The sequence below is a fragment of the Hibiscus syriacus genome, unplaced genomic scaffold (genome assembly GCF_006381635.1).
Source record: "Hibiscus syriacus cultivar Baekdansim isolate YM2019G1 unplaced genomic scaffold, ASM638163v2 tig00110890_pilon, whole genome shotgun sequence".
Lineage (NCBI taxonomy): Eukaryota > Viridiplantae > Streptophyta > Magnoliopsida > Malvales > Malvaceae > Hibiscus > Hibiscus syriacus.
The window spans coordinates 16859105-16875453 of NW_024062900.1; the positions used below are offsets into that span (position 1 = coordinate 16859105).

Genomic DNA, 16349 nt, shown 5'->3' on the forward strand with positions numbered 1-16349 from the left:
TCGGTAAGGAATCGGTAATTTCAGATCGAATTGGAATTTTACAAAAAATTGAAGGATGTTAGAAAATGGCTGGAAATATTATTTTAATTTTTAGATCAGAGAAATTTGGTTTGGAGTTGTGCAATTTTTCAGATTTGATAGAAATAGTGGAATTTAGTGACTAAAACACAAGTTTTGAAATTTCATGGGCATTTTCATAAGTCAAAGTCAAATTTATTCATCTTTGACTTTGAAAGATGATAAGGATGAGTTGTCATGGTTTTATGGTGAATATGGAGAGTCATTAATGGCAAAAATGGAATTTCCCTTTGAATTGAATAAACAATTCCATTATAATATATATTAAGCTATGTGCTAGATTATTTAACATTAGAATATCATGATGGGGGAGCATTTTCAGCTCATCTTCTTCTCCAAGCTGCTGCGGGTGTTCTTCAAAGATCGAAATAAAGCTTTCGAGTCGAGTAAGGCGAAAGGCAAGGGCCAAGTCTCAGAGTAATCATTTTGCTAATCAGGATATATAAGCAAAGCGAACCAGGTGAGTGCATCTAATTATGCATGTACATGTGGTAATAGTTAAAATAGCATGATTTATTAATGTATGTATAATGATTACCAAATGGCACTATATGTGCCAAAATGATAAGGAAATCATATTGAGTGTATGAATGGAGCACTGAGTGTGCTAAAATGATAAGGAAATCATACTGAGTGTATGAATTTCCATATGGAGCACTGAGTGTGCTAAAGTGATAAGGAAATCATATTGAGTGTATGAATTTCCATATGGAGCACTGAGTGTGCTAAAGTGATAAGGAAATCATACTGAGTGTATGAATTTCTATATGGAGCATTGAGTGTGCTAAAATGATAAGAAAATCATACTGAGTGTATGAATTTCCATATGGAGCACTGAGTGTGCTAAAGTGATAAGGAAATCATATGGATGGATTTTCATATGGATTGTGCTAAAGATAAGGAAATCATTAATATATGGATTTCTAAAATGTGCTAAAATGGTAAGGAAATCATACTAAGTGTATGGATTTTCATATGGAGCACCGAGTGTGCTAAAGTGATAAGGAAATCATATTGAATATATGGATTTCCAGATAGGGCATTATATGTGCTAAAATGGTAAGGGAATCATACTAATGGTATGGATTCTCGCATAGGGCACTTCGTGTGCTAAAATGAGGAGGAAATCATATTAAGTATATGATATTCCAGATAGAGCATTGAGAGTGCTAATATTATAAGGAAATTATACGAATTGGACAAATTTCTTATGGAATGTATGGATTCCAATAACGATTAATAAACGAGGTTAATGGCATTAGTGACGTAAATCATAGTAAGTATATTGATAACATAAGCTTACGAGCTTATGAACTTATAGTAAGTAGATTGATAACATAAGTTTACGAGCTTATGAAATTATAGTAAGTATATTGGTAAAATAAGCTTACGAGCTTATGGAATGATGGTAAGTATATTGGTAAAAATAAGCTTACGAGCTTATGGATTAAATGGTATGTATATTGATAAGAAATTTCATAGTATTTTGATCATGGTAAAATATTGGATATATTGATAACCTGATTTTATGGCATTTTGATTTCGACATTGAAATGCATGATTTGTATTGCACTGGTTATTGTTTTAATTGCCTCACTAAGCTTATACTTAGCGTGTAATGATTTTCACGCGTAGGTAAAAAGCCAGTAGTGAAGTAAAGAAATCAAAGTGACATCAAGCATCGAGGAGTATATTTCAATATCAGTAAGACATCCTATGATGGAATTTGACTTAGATAGTGGCATGTAATTAATAATATTCTATATGTTTTGTTGAATAAATTTGGAAACAAAATGGTAAATTTTATAGTGATGAAAGGTAAATTTTTATGAGTTTTATATGTATTTTTTGGAAGTTACTGTAGCAGTGTATCAATGCACTTTCGATGCACTGTAGCAGTGCATCGATACACAATGTTAATTCGATGTTTTAAGCATCGGTGCACTGTTCACGTCACTGTAGCAGTGCATCGGTACATTGTTCATAAAAAAAAGATATTTTACATTAAATTAATTATAATGAAACATAATTCATATGATATGATAATTTTGATGATATCATTTATCTTTTTAAGAAAACAAATTTTAAATCACTTTTGAAGTGGAAAATGGTTTTAGAAATTAACGTGACATCTATAATCTGTGTAGGTATAATCCTACGGGTTATGGGTGTTACCGGAGAACACTCCTCAACCAAATGGAGTGGCAGAGCGGATGAACAGAACCTTGTTAGAAAAAACAAGAGCAATGTTGAGGGCTGCAGGCCTAGAAAAATCATTTTGGACAGAAGCAGTCAATACCGCCTGTTATTTGGTGAATTGAGCTCCATTAACTGCAATAAAGTTGAAGGCGCCGATGGAAATGTGGACTGGTAAACCAGCTGATTATTCAAACTTCTATGTATTTGGAAGTATTGTGTACGTGATGTACAACTCCTAAGAAATTTCAAAGTTGGATCCAAAATCCAAGAAATGCAAATTCTTAGGGTATGCTGATGGTGTAAAGGGGTACGCTTGTGGGATCCCACTGCCCGCAAAGTGATCATCAGCAAGGATGTTATCTTTGTAGAAGATAAATTACAAAGAAAAGAATATGATGATAGCGTTGAAAAGTTAGAGACTACACAGATACATGTGGAAAAGGAGTTTGAACAAGGAAATTCTTCTTAAGCAGAACCAGCACATGATGAACAAGAACAAGAGAGTTCTGAAGCTCCAACAACTCGTCAATCAGATCGTGTGAGAAGGCGTCCCAATTGGCACTCAGATTATGTTATAGAATGAAATATTGCATACTGCCTTTTAACAGAGAACGGTGAGCCATCAACATTCCAGGAGGCAAAAAACAACTCAGATGCTTCACTATAGATAATGGCGATGCAAGAAGAAATTGAAGCCCTTTATAAAAATAATACATGGGACCTTGTGCCACTACCACAAGAAAGGAAGCCAATTGGTAACAAATGAGTCTTCAAAATTAAGCGAAATAGTAGAGATCAAGTTGAGAGGTATCGTGCAGGACTGGTGGTTAAAGGATATGCTCAAAAGGAAGGTATTGATTTCAATGAAATCTTTTCTCTTTTGGTTCGACTAACAACATTTCGAGTAGTCTTGGCAATGTGTGCTACATTGAACTTACATCTAGAGCAGCTAGATGTTAAAACAACTTTTCTTCATGGAGATCTTGAAAAAGAGATTTACATGCTCCAGCCTGAAGGTTTTGAAGAAAAAGAAAAGAATAACTTGGTTTGCAGGTTGAACAAATCTCTATACGGTCTAAAGTAGGCGCCGAGGTGTTAGTATAAGAGATTTGATTCCTTCATTATGTGCCTTGGATACAACAGACTTAATGCAGACCCTTGTGATTATTTCAAGAGGTTTGGTGATAACGATTTTGTTATATTGCTGTTGTATATGGATGACATGTTAGTTGCAGGACCCAACAAAGATCATATTGAAGAACTGAAGGCACAATTGGCTAGGGAATTTGAAATGAAGGACTTGGGATCAGCAAACAAGATTCTAGGGATGCAAATTCACCGAGAAAGAAGTAATAGGAAGATTTGGCTTTCACAAAAGAATTACTTGAAGAAGATCTTGTCAAGATTCAACATGCAAGATTGTAATCCAATTTCTACCCATCTTCCTATTAACTTCAAATTATCCTTCAGTATGAGTCATAGCAGTAAAGAAGAGAGGATGGAGATGTATCGAGTATCGTATGCATCGACAGTGGGAAGTTTAATGTTTCCTATGATATGTACAAGACTAGACATTGCACAAGCAGTGGGAGTGGTTAGTCGGTACATGGCGAATCCAGGCAAAGAGCATTGGAATACAGTAAATAGGATCCTGAGATACATCAAAGGGACCTAAAATGTTGCATTATGTTACGGAGGATCAAACTTACTTATCAATGGGTATGTTGATTCTGACTATGCAGGGGATTTGGATAAAAGCAAATCTACTACAAGATATGTGTTCAAAGTTGCTGGTGGAGCTGTAAGTTGGATTTCAAAATTACAGTCAGTTGTGGCTACATCCACAACAGAGGCAGAATATGTAGCAGCTACACAAGCCAGTAAAGAAGCAATTTTGTTAAAGATGTTATTGAAGGAGCTTGGGCATAATCAAGAGTATGTCTCTCTGTTTTGTGACAGTCAAAGCGCCTTACATCTAGCAAGGAATCCAACATTTAATTCAAGGACAAATCACATACGAGTTCAGTACCATTTCATTCATGAAAAGGTGGAAGAAGGGACGATAGATATGCAGAAAATTCATATCAAAGAAAACATAGTAGATTTCATAGGCAATCAATGCTGATAAATTTACTTGGTGTCGATCCTCTTGTGGCCTGTCAGAAACATAAGCAACATGATGGTACAAGGTAGAAAAAATTGTGTGAAAATATGATTGTTCCAATCAAATCTTCAAGTGGGAGATTTGCTACCAGAGTAAAATAGGATAGAGCAAATAAAAATGAAGATAAAGAAGACACAAATCATAATTGATAATTTGAGAAAATAAAAATGAAGATAAAGAAGACACAAATTTTACATGGAAAACTCCTAAATAATATAGGGTAAAAACCATAGGCAAAGATAGAAGAATTTCACTATGAGAAAATAGGAATTACAACTTCTCTCGATCTAACAAGGAGAAAATAATAACAATTCTTTCTTGATAAAAAGGAGAAAACAACTTTCAAGAAAACTCTCTAAATTATCTAGTATTGAGAGAAAGCTAGAATGATTTGGGATGGTTTTGAAACTAAATAGGTTAGGGTATTTATAGTTGAAGTTTAAGGACTAATCTTATAAATACCCTAAAGTACAGTGACTAAATTTGATAATTTTCCATTGCTAATTTTCAACCAAAATTAGCTTCCAAATTGAACCAAATAATTCACTCTGCAGCCGCCTCATTAATGGTGCCATTTTTTTTTTTACTTTCAACATTCCCAATTTTGATGCAGGATCCTAGCACCCATGTACCTTCCTCATTTCAGATTAATCCTCCAGTCGCGGCTAAGCTTGAAGAGCGTTTAAAACCACCATCTGAATTCATAACCCACCATCCTGACGGAGGTTTTGTCCATCTAACCCACTGGATTTCCTTCATTACCGTTGAAGTTAGTATTTAAATGCTAATATAGTTTCACGACCCAGCTTATGCGCATATTGTATAATTTAATAAAATGTTGTTATTATTTATTTCCAAATCAAGTTAAAATGATTTGATTTGAACTATTTTTTTTTGTGTTGGACTGATTCGTGCAGACAATTCAGTCCAGGCCTTTTTGGCCCATTACGGCAGTTTAGAATTTTTTTTAGGGAATTCAGACAGTTTGACTTTTAATTTGAAATCTATGACATTTGATATAATGTATGGAATTCATCATATTAAGGTGACGAGTTTCAATAATATATATATATATATATATATATATATATATATCAAACTTTTACATCTGATGTGATAAAAAATAATAAAAAATATTATTTAAGTGAACTAGTCACTTTGATGTGATGAGTTTGTTAAACACTATAACAAATACTGTAGATCCCAACTTAAAAATTCATGTGATGAGTTTGTTAAACACTATAACAAATACTGTAGATCCCAACTTAAAAATTCATGTCTAGGTGGTACTTGTGGGCTTATATAAGTTGTACCTTTCATTAAAGAAAAATTGCTACATGGACTCATCAATTGACTTCAATAATAAAGATGAATGTTATATTTTTCAGAGATCTTAAATTTAAGTAATTGTATTTGCAGGTGGGAATAATTATAATGTGTATTAGATTTGTTTATGTTCACAAACAATTTTATCTATAAGTTCGTTTATAGACTCGTTTATTAGTTCATTTATAAGTTCATTTACTCCTATTTTTTATTTTAAATATTGATAAAGGTAGGGACTAATTTGAAACATGAGATGAATTTTGTAGTTCAAATTATAAAGTCTAAGGAACTTAAGTAATATTGGCGTATTTTCACCATTTTTCTTCGGCTTGCAAATAAAAGGTGAAGAATAGTATCGGTTTCCAAACATGTTCATGAATGTTATAACGAACATGTTTGCAAACACTAAACAAAAAAACCTTAAAAATAAATATATAAACACGAATACAATTTTATTCGTTCAAGTTTGACTCATTTACACCCTTAAAATGATAACCAATTGTCTCGCTGTTTAGAATTAGTATTCTTCTACCTTTATACATTTATAACTACTATATAACTATTAGAATAAGATAAACTAACATGAATAAAGTGATATCGGTAGTAAATAAATTGTTGTTATTTCTTAAAGTCTCGAGTTTGAACATAAGTAGCAGGATATGAGCTTTTAACGTTAATTGATTAAAAGTTATCATTAAACATATATTATCTTGTACTTGCCTGAAACTAAAAAAAAAATTATCTATCTAATAATTTTATTAATTAATGTTTTGATCATTTAATTATTATTTTTATATTTAATATAAAGTTTCTATTTTTGTAATTCGTCATTAACGATAATATTAGTGTTACCTTCTTAAAACTTTTTTAGTCCTCCCATTACAAGGGAACATGTTTAATGGCTCTTTGATAGCAACCACTTTTATTAGTTTAGGATCTACAGCACCAATATGCATTTCATATGATTAATGGGTCAAACAAGTTACACTTTTTTTTTTCAGCAATGAAGAAATTAATCGATCCCGTTGTTTACGCAAAGCATTCAAGTTTTAACAACGAGGAAACAACAAAATCACAAAGGACAACTTTTTTGTAAGACATAAATGCATCGTAAAGTTAACATGAAGAGGAATCAGAGACTCGAACTGCTTCTTTCATGGAAGGTCTCTTTTGCGGCACATACGATGCACAACTAAACCCTAATCTAAAGCATGCCAGCGCGGCTTCTTCCCTGCCTTCCATGTCACCCCTTATCGCCACATCAGCCAACCTAACAGCCCGGTTCTTCTCTTCCCCGACGGAATCCGCCGGTACTTCCCACTGTCCCAACTCTCCGGCAGTGAAAACTCTCCCACTAAGAAGTTCAAACAAAACTATGCCGAACGAGTAGACATCCCATTTGGGGTTCGGTTTGAGGTTCTTTATTGACTCGGGTGCTTGATACGGCGTCGATGAAGAGGACGTGGACGGTTGGCTGCTTACAAACCTGGCCGATACTACACGGTGGAGTCCTAGATCACTTATTAAAGGCTCCATGCTGGAGTTTAATAGGATGTTGCTGGGCTTGATGTTGCCATGCACTTGCTTCTTTTCGTGAATGTAGACCAGACCCCGGGCCACTGCCCTTGCAATCTTGAGACGGTCATCTAGTGTGAAATGGCATGGCGATGATGATGAGCCGGATCTTCCTGTTTTTTTTTTTTAACAAAACAAAACAATGTTGTCTGATGTTAATGCTATCATTAGGTCAATTCAATCAGGCAAACTCTGTTTGAGTTTTATTTTTCTTTCGGTCTAGAAAACACCAAAAAAGAATCACATTCTTAAAATGAAAACCAAATTGACAAATCCTAAAACAAAAGGATTATCAGACAAATCCCACGTTAGAAAACGACACAATCCCCCTCCCACCCCCCCCCACATGCCATGCGCTTGGAGTATTCTGCAGTTCTCTTTATTACCATTACGTTTACTGTGTACTGACTCACTCACTTTTATAATCAAAGATTTTTTGCCACCATCTTTTACGGGCTACAGTCCACTCAATACCCACAAACTTTCTGCATTCTTGACAGTACTGTCAGAGAGGGTGACACAAATCTGACGGTTCATAGTGTACTGGCGTAATTTAGCAAATCGGTATACGATTTTACTAACATGCACCAATAATGCATCCTCTACTAACGTACGAACATAATCGGAAAGTAGAGAGATGACGAACTTACTGTAACTGGAGCAACCGAGGCTGCCATAGGAGATATACTCATAGATGACAAGCTTCTCATCGTTTCCCCAGTAAAACCCAAGCAACTTAACCAAATTCGGGTGCTTTAACTTGGCTATGTTTCTTACATGCGTCTCAAAATCCTTTAGCCTCTCGATGGTACTGTCTCCGATCCTTCTCACGGCAAATGCAGTGCCGTTATCCAGCACGGCTTTGTACACAATGCTCGACCCACTCGTCCCCAAAATATAAGCCGATGATTTCAACAGAGTCTCTAATTCCAGCAGCTCGGTTCCTTCGTTCAACGTCATTAGCTTCCCTCCTTTCCGGTACGCCTCAGCCCGGCTCACATTCAAGACTTGGTTTTTCTCTTCCATTTCACTATCGGAACTGGTGGTCTCCAATGACTCCATGAACTTTATCTTAATGCATGAACACGACGATGACATTACTGTCGAGAGTGGAACGTTCGGTTTTTTCTCGAGGTTGCTCGTTGCGTCGGTTCTTTGTGTTAGAGCTTTTCCCTTCCTGAGTTGGTATACGTAGAGAACGACCATGCCGATAATGGAGACACCAGCTAAATCTGCTACAACTATTGCTGCTATCGTGCCTGGATTTAGACTGGCTTTCGCTTGGTTTTGGACGTTGTTCGGTTCTCCAGGTGTTGAGCTTGCAACTGGGGTTGAATCTATTGACTTTGGTATCACCGCAATGGCTGGCGATATGGATTTGGGACGTGTTTGGTGGAGTTGAAAGTGTTGAAGGAATCGAGCAAGGGTTCTTCAGTGGCTTCCCACATAGATCGACATTGCCTGAAAATGACTCGGTTTTCTGATTAACCAAAGGTTGAGAATCTGGGATTGCACCCGTTAAATTATTGAATGAGAGATCAATGGTGGCTTTACGAGGAATCTGCTTAGCGAACTCCGGAGATATAGAACCTGAAATCTTGTTGTAAGATAAGTTCAATAACCCCAAATTACCACCACCGAAATCTAAGGGGAGAGTCCCGTTGAGCAGATTCGAGGACAAATCAAGTAAGTCAACCGAGTCGAAACCACTCGGTACATCACCTGAGAAATAGTTACCCCTTAAAGAGACAGCGGTTAAGTTCTGCAAAGCAGTCAAATTATGGGGTACCTTCTCGGCCAAGGCATTATCAGAGAGATTCAAGATCTGAAGACCAACCATCCCACCGATGGCCTCAGGCAGCTCACCGGAGATGACGTTATCGGATAATGACAGTAACTGAAGCTCAGTCGAGTTGAAAATAGAGCTCGGCAAGGTTCCATTAAAGAAGTTGCTCGAAAGATCCAAGTGACTAAGGTGCTGGATAAAGCCAATATCTTCTGAAATCGAGCCCAGAAGTTGACTATTCGGGAGGATCAAACTGGTCACCCTGAACGCATCCGACGTTCCTGGAATTCCAATTTCGGTGCAGTTCACTCCAGCCCATGTACATGGCGTTTCATCATCGTAGTTCCAGCTTTGCAAGACTGATAATGGGTCACTGAGAATGGAGTATTTGAAGGAAAGCAAAAGGACCCCATCATTGTTGAGAGCTATTGAAGGAACTAATAGAAGAAGAAGAAATTGAAGAAGAAGAAAGGTGAAGCAATTGTTGAAAGCCATGGATGATGAGTTGGGATGGCCGCATCTCAGGCTACACATTCATATGAGCCATTGATAGAATCTGAGAGAGAGAAAGAGAGAGATGGTAACCAACTGCAGTTATACTTTGTTTTAGTAACCGAATCAATGGTGGAGCTGCTAAAAAGAGATAAGATACGGGTAATAAATGGAAGAGAAAATAAATTGAGTGACCGGACGGTTTTAATCAATTTTTTTTTATTTGCAAAAATAATCAATGAATTCGTAACTCGATTTCGAATTCGCAACACGAACTCTGATTTCGTAACACAATTTCTAAATTTACAACACGAATTTGAAATTCGCAACACAGAAGTTAAATTCGCAAAGTCAAATTCGCAACTCGAATTTGACAATTTCGCAACACAAATTTCTTTTTTGCAACTTGATTTTTAAATTCACAACACAAGTTTCTTTTTCGCAACAAGATTTTCTAATTCGCAAAGCGCGTTTCAAATTCGTAACGCGAATTTTAATTTCGCAAACCAGCTTTTAATTTCGTAACACAAATGTTTTGGGTATATAAACTACACAGCAACAACAAGTCATAACATAAATCCCTAAATCACAACTCAGTCCATCTCCATCTCTCACTCTCTTCGGCGACATCCGTTCCTATATCCGACATCTTTCCCATTCTCTAATTTTTTTTTACATAATTTTATTTCTATATAATTTTTCAATGATTTATCTCCCAAATTATCAAGTATCAACTTAATAAATGTATGTTTTTCTCTAAGTTAGTGATGATATCTAGTTTATAGCTCGTTTGTTTAGTAAATTAATTTATAATTTGTAGAATGAAATCATCTAATGTTGATCATGTTTGGATAGATTTGAGTTATATAGGGTCATGGGAGAATGTTAATGGTGTTTTACAATATATGCTTTTACTCGTGAATCTTCAACTAAAACTGTCATTAAAAAAGTTAACTTATGAAACTCTAATGTTAGGTATTTCAAAGATATTGAGTTTAGAGCCTCTAATTGGATTTAGGCTATCTTATCAGAGAAAAGGTAAAGTTTATTTGTTAACCGATAATGAAGATGTTGAACGATTCATTGCTTACATTAGTGTTTCACAAGATGATGTTACATTGTATGTTGTTGAACCTAGAAGTAGTGAAGTTGGGTCAGTAACGGGTAGTAATCAACTAAGTTCTTCAGCCCTAGTTTATGGTGCTCACAATGTACAACGTTGTTATCAACCTCAAAATTTCATGGCTCCATAACAATTTCATCACCAAGAAAATTGTATTTCACCACATTTCCAATACCAAACACAATATCAAACACAATCTCAAAATCCACAACTTTTTCCTAATCCAAATCCCAATAAACTTTCATCACCAAATTTCGGTTTTCGTATTGACCAATTAGATGATGATGAGCCAACAGATAAAAATGTGAGTACTAGTCAGTATTCGATATTTGATCTTGGTCAATACCCAGACTTTGATCTTGGTCAATACTCAGATTTTGATGATGTTTCAGATCAGATTTGGGGTAAAAGTAAAGAAGAAGAAACAGACCCTACTTATTACAGTAATAATTTTGATATTAGTCAATACCCGGATTTTGATGATGAAATAGCCGCTGCCGAGGAAGATGTTATTGATGATAATGAGGAGGAAGTTACGACTGTGAATGAACATGTTGAACATCCATTATGTAATTCATATAACCCTGAAGAAGAAAAATAAGAAGAAAAAGAAGTCCCCGAAGAAAAGAAGAAGAAGAAAGAGCCATAGGAGTATAACTGGAATATGCCAGAATTACTTCCGATACCAGAAGAAGAGTTGGTAAAGATAGCTGTTGATTGTTACACAAAAGTTATTTGTATCAAGAAATATGATTGTTTTGATATAAAGGAAGACTTGAAGATAGCTTTGTATACGAAATGTGTGGAAGATGGCTATCAACTAAAAGTTAACAAATCAAGCAAAGATTGTTTCTAAACAAAGTGTAGAATTGACAAAAATTGTACATGGCTTATGATTGCAGAGAGGATAAAAGATTGCAAAATGTTTCAAGTTATGACTTTTATTGATAAATATATATGTTCAAGAACCCAAGGTTTTCCCCACCATAGACAGTCAAACAAAAAGGTGTTGGGTGGTTTTCTGGCTGAGTTAATGTTTTTTAATGGTAGGGTATATCGGGGACATGAAATTATGACTGACATGAATGCTCAGTTCAAGATTAGTATCTCATACTATCAATCTTGGAGAGCCAAATGTTATGCCTTGGAATTGTTGAGGGGGTTGCCAGAAGAACTGTCGGCTTATTGTCACAATTTAAAGCTGAAAAATCCTGGGTCGGTAACTCATATCAAAACAGATAGAGATTGACGTTTTGAGTTGATGTTTATCGCCATTGGTACTGCGGTCAGTAAATCAATATAATTTTGTTGACTCATTTTTGTTAGTTACATGCATTTCACATTTAAATGATTATATTTTTTGTGTATATTATTTTGTAGATTCATTCATTTATTACTTGCATGCGCCCAATTATTATAGTTGACGGAGCACATTTGAAAGGTCGATACCTTAGAGTAAACTTATTAGTAGTAGCCATAGATGCTAACAATGAGATATTGCCAATAGCTTACGGGGTTGGCAAATCTGAAACCTCTAATTTATGGACATGGTTTATGGGGCATCTTAGGGATTACATAGGTCCTATTAGCAATCTGACAATCATATGCGATAGGGAAAACTCAATTGGCAACGCTATTAGAAGGTGTTTCCCATATGTTTTTTATGGACTTTGTGGTGTTCATTTGTACAGAAATCTAAAATCAAGGTCTGTTGTTATAAAAAAATCACAAATGGACATACTGGAATGCTGTAAAAGCTTATCGGGAAGTGGATTTTAATAAGCATATAAATTATCTAAAATGTGTTTTTTCTCAATGTGCTCAAACACTAGAAGATGACGGGTTTGAAAGATGGTCAAGAGTACATCAACTTAGAGCAAGATATGGTTTCATGACGTCTAATAGTGCAGAATCAATCAACGCTCTAAGTCATCATTCCCGAAAATTACCCATTACTATGTTAATGGAGTTTTTTCGAGCCTCTATTCAACAGTGGTACTATAAGAAAAGAAACCATGCAGGTATTATTTATTTAAATTCGTAACTTATCATATTTAATAGATTTTACTAAGTATTATTTATTTAAATTTACAGGAATATTTGAACGTCATGTTACACCATGGACTGAAGAAAAAGATAACGAAACGTGTTGTGAAGTCAACATCATGGAGAGTTGAACTATGTTCAAACACTTTGTTTAAAGTCTTGAATAATAACTTAAATGGGCTTGTCGATCTAAATGCAAAGACGTGTAGTTGTATGAAATGACAAACATCTGGTTATCCGTGTGGCCATGTTATAAAAGTTGTTCTTCATCTAAACCAAGATGATTCAAGCGCATACGCTATGGATTGTTGTTATCACTTATCAAATTGTTGTATGTTATCTTTTTGAAGGTGTTTGCCTGAATTGAAACTAGAAAAAAAGATGGTTATTGTGAACTTCTCCAGACGGTTGAACTTTAGTTTTGTAATAACTAAACAAGTATGATTAGTAGGAAAATTTGCCTAGTTCAAATTCGCAAATCGAAAATTGAATTCGCAATTCGAAACGCAAATTCGCAACACGAAAATCACAACACGAAAATCGCAACTCGATATTAAAATTTGCAACTCGAAAATATAATTCGCAACTCGAAAATCCTCCAAACAATAGAGAGCTACAGACATTTCAATATTGAGGGGTCAGAAAACTAATCAATATACCACAGTTCACTGTGTAAAACAGAATTTAGGTTGACAATCATTTAAAAGAAGATTTCATGCTAAATATATGCAACTTGCAAATGGATATGATCAACCAATGAACTGAGATAAATTTAATTATTTAACCTGTATCAACAAATATTTTCATGTTCATCAACTCTATGACACGAGGGTCATGAAATATGAGAATCCCATCCAAAATTATAACATCTGAAGGATTAACCTGCAGAAACGTTATGGCCATGAGAATTTCTACACATCCAAAACCAACAAATATGAGCTGAAATTATTGAATTCTAGGTACTTAACCAAACATTTTCAAACTACTTTTGATCAATATTTCATCTAAAACAAAGAGTAACAGGTTAACAACCCTTGTTCAAACTTACCAATAACAAAAGGTTGTTTATGCACACTTTCAGCACCCGGTGAGGTTGTAAGCATCTCAATATTTCTCAGCTTCAAACCTATGCATAAAACTCACAAGTGAGAAAAGATAAAAAATAAAATCATGTACATTCTAATCACAGTTCAGAGTCATATAGACAAGCGAAAGGAAATTCTCACATGGTCATACTGTCGCATATCAACCACTGGATGCATGTAGACAACGTCTCGCATATATCTCTCTAGCCATAAAATGCCGAAACCACAACCCTACTGCACATCTATCTCTATTTGTCGGAGGTAGAAATTGTTTGCCTCCTCTCGTCATACGTTCCAAGCACATGTATACCAATGGACCACAATCTCCTCTGGCTATTAACGCTTATTGTGGCGATGTCTCGTCTCTCATCATTGTAACTTTTAACTTTTTTGGCTTCTCGTTTCCTGAATTAGTCCAATAAGCAATCACATCCAAGTATTTAGACAAAAGATCACTTCATCCCCTACAAATAATATCTTTCAAATCAAACAATGGTATGTAATTCAGCATGCTGTCATATTCTATCGTCTTCAGTGATGGGAGCTGAAGCTCGACGAGAAACCAATGACGACGTTCCATAAGAGGGTGGCTGTGAGATATGGAGATGGAAGGGGTCGTTGAATATGGGGACGGATGTCGCCGGAGATGGGGATGGATGTCGCCGGAGAGAGTGAGAGATGGAGATGGGACTGTGTTGCGATTTAGGGGTTTAGGTTATGAGTTACGATTTACGAGATATACTATTTACATTTGTGTTGCGAAATTAAAAGTTGATTTTTGAAATTTAATTTTCTTGCGAATTCAAAAATCTTGTTGCGAAAATAAAATTCGCGTTGCGAATTTGAAACGCGCTTTACGAATTTGAAATGCGCTTTGCGAATTAGAAAATCTTGTTGCGAAAATGAAACTTGTATTGCGAATTTAAAAATCGAGTTACGAAAAAGAAATTCGTGTTGCGAAATTGTCAAATTCGTGTTGCGAATTCCAAATTCTGTGTTGCGAATTCTAAATTCTGTGTTGCGAATTCCAAATTCTTCATGTTGCGAATTTGGAAATTGTGTTGCGAAATTGGAGTTAGTGTTGCGAATTCGTTGGTTATTTTTGCAAATAAAAAAAATTAGTTAAAATCATATATTATAAGACATTTTTAGTTCCTCAAGTTATTTTCACTAAATGAACAAACAGTAGATTATAATTTGCAGTAAAAATTGGAAGGAAATTTATTTGTTTTGAATAGAAAACTTCAACGGGTCATATTTTTTATTTCATTTTTTTTTAAATTATTGAATTTAAAAAAGTAACATTCATATCGTTTATGTTAGTAGTAGATTATATTTTAATCATTTATTTGTTAATTCTTATTATAATGATAACATGACATGTTAATGAAGTAAATTATATAAATATTTTTTTAATATAGGATGTTGTTTTGTTAAATTATTTGACTATTAAAGGTTATAAAATGATCCTCTGATTATAAGATATTATTTTCTTAAGCCTTTCGACTATTAAACGTTATAAAATGGTTACATGATTTTTCATATGTTTCAAACTCATCCTTTTTCATTAAAAAAAAATTGACAGTCATCTGAATTGGAAGTTAACTTATTGATTGAGATATGATAAAACCATATTTTGATGATGTCTACTAGCACCGTCGTTTTTAAGCATTGGTTCAAAGACGTAATTTAAATGGAAAGTTAATTCACAAAATACATATCAAACAATTCTATGATCAGATTTTATCATATACAGTCAACGTATTAATATCTAGCTCAGACAGAATAATGACAAGTTTAAAACATATGAATAGTCAGGTAACAATTTTGTGATTTTTAATAATCTATGAGCTCAACAAAGTAGTGTCCTATAGTCAATAAACTATTTTATAACTTTTAATAGTTAAGAAACTCAACAAAACAACGACCTATAATCAATAGACCATTTGTGTTCTTGATCCATAAAAAAGGTTAGTTTCTAATTTGATATTTAAAATTTAGACCATATATATCATCGTTGTTCATCGATGATGTCGTTCCAACAAGCTTCTTCGGTCTACAATGATATCGAGCATAACTTCTTTCTTCCTGCTTTCCTTCTACAAATTTATTTCTTTAAACTTTAATAATAAAAATGTGTGTTGTCGTCATTGTCGTGCTCTCTCTAAATCGATTTTGTCCATGGATAAACTTAAAATTTAACTAATATTATTAACATATTATATCATCAATTTAACAAGAATTCACGAATTATTAATTAAAATATAAGTGATTAAATATATTGTTTTTAAAACTTGATAATTAAATAATAAAATAAAAATGACATCCCTGATAGCTTACTTTATTTTTGTTGTTGTTGCATAAGTTAGAAATATAAGTAGAGAACTCATATTTAATGGAAGTGGGAGTTGATATTAATGATGAATATAAGTGAAAGTGGCCGACATTGTCTTCTATATCTGAATTCTTTTAATT

General features: G+C 34.4%; 1 pseudogene; it reads right to left on the reverse strand.

Moving 5' to 3' along the window:
- Positions 1 to 6721: 6721 nt before the first annotated feature.
- LOC120144806 lies at positions 6722 to 9695 on the reverse strand (annotated as a pseudogene).
- Positions 9696 to 16349: the final 6654 nt, after the last annotated feature.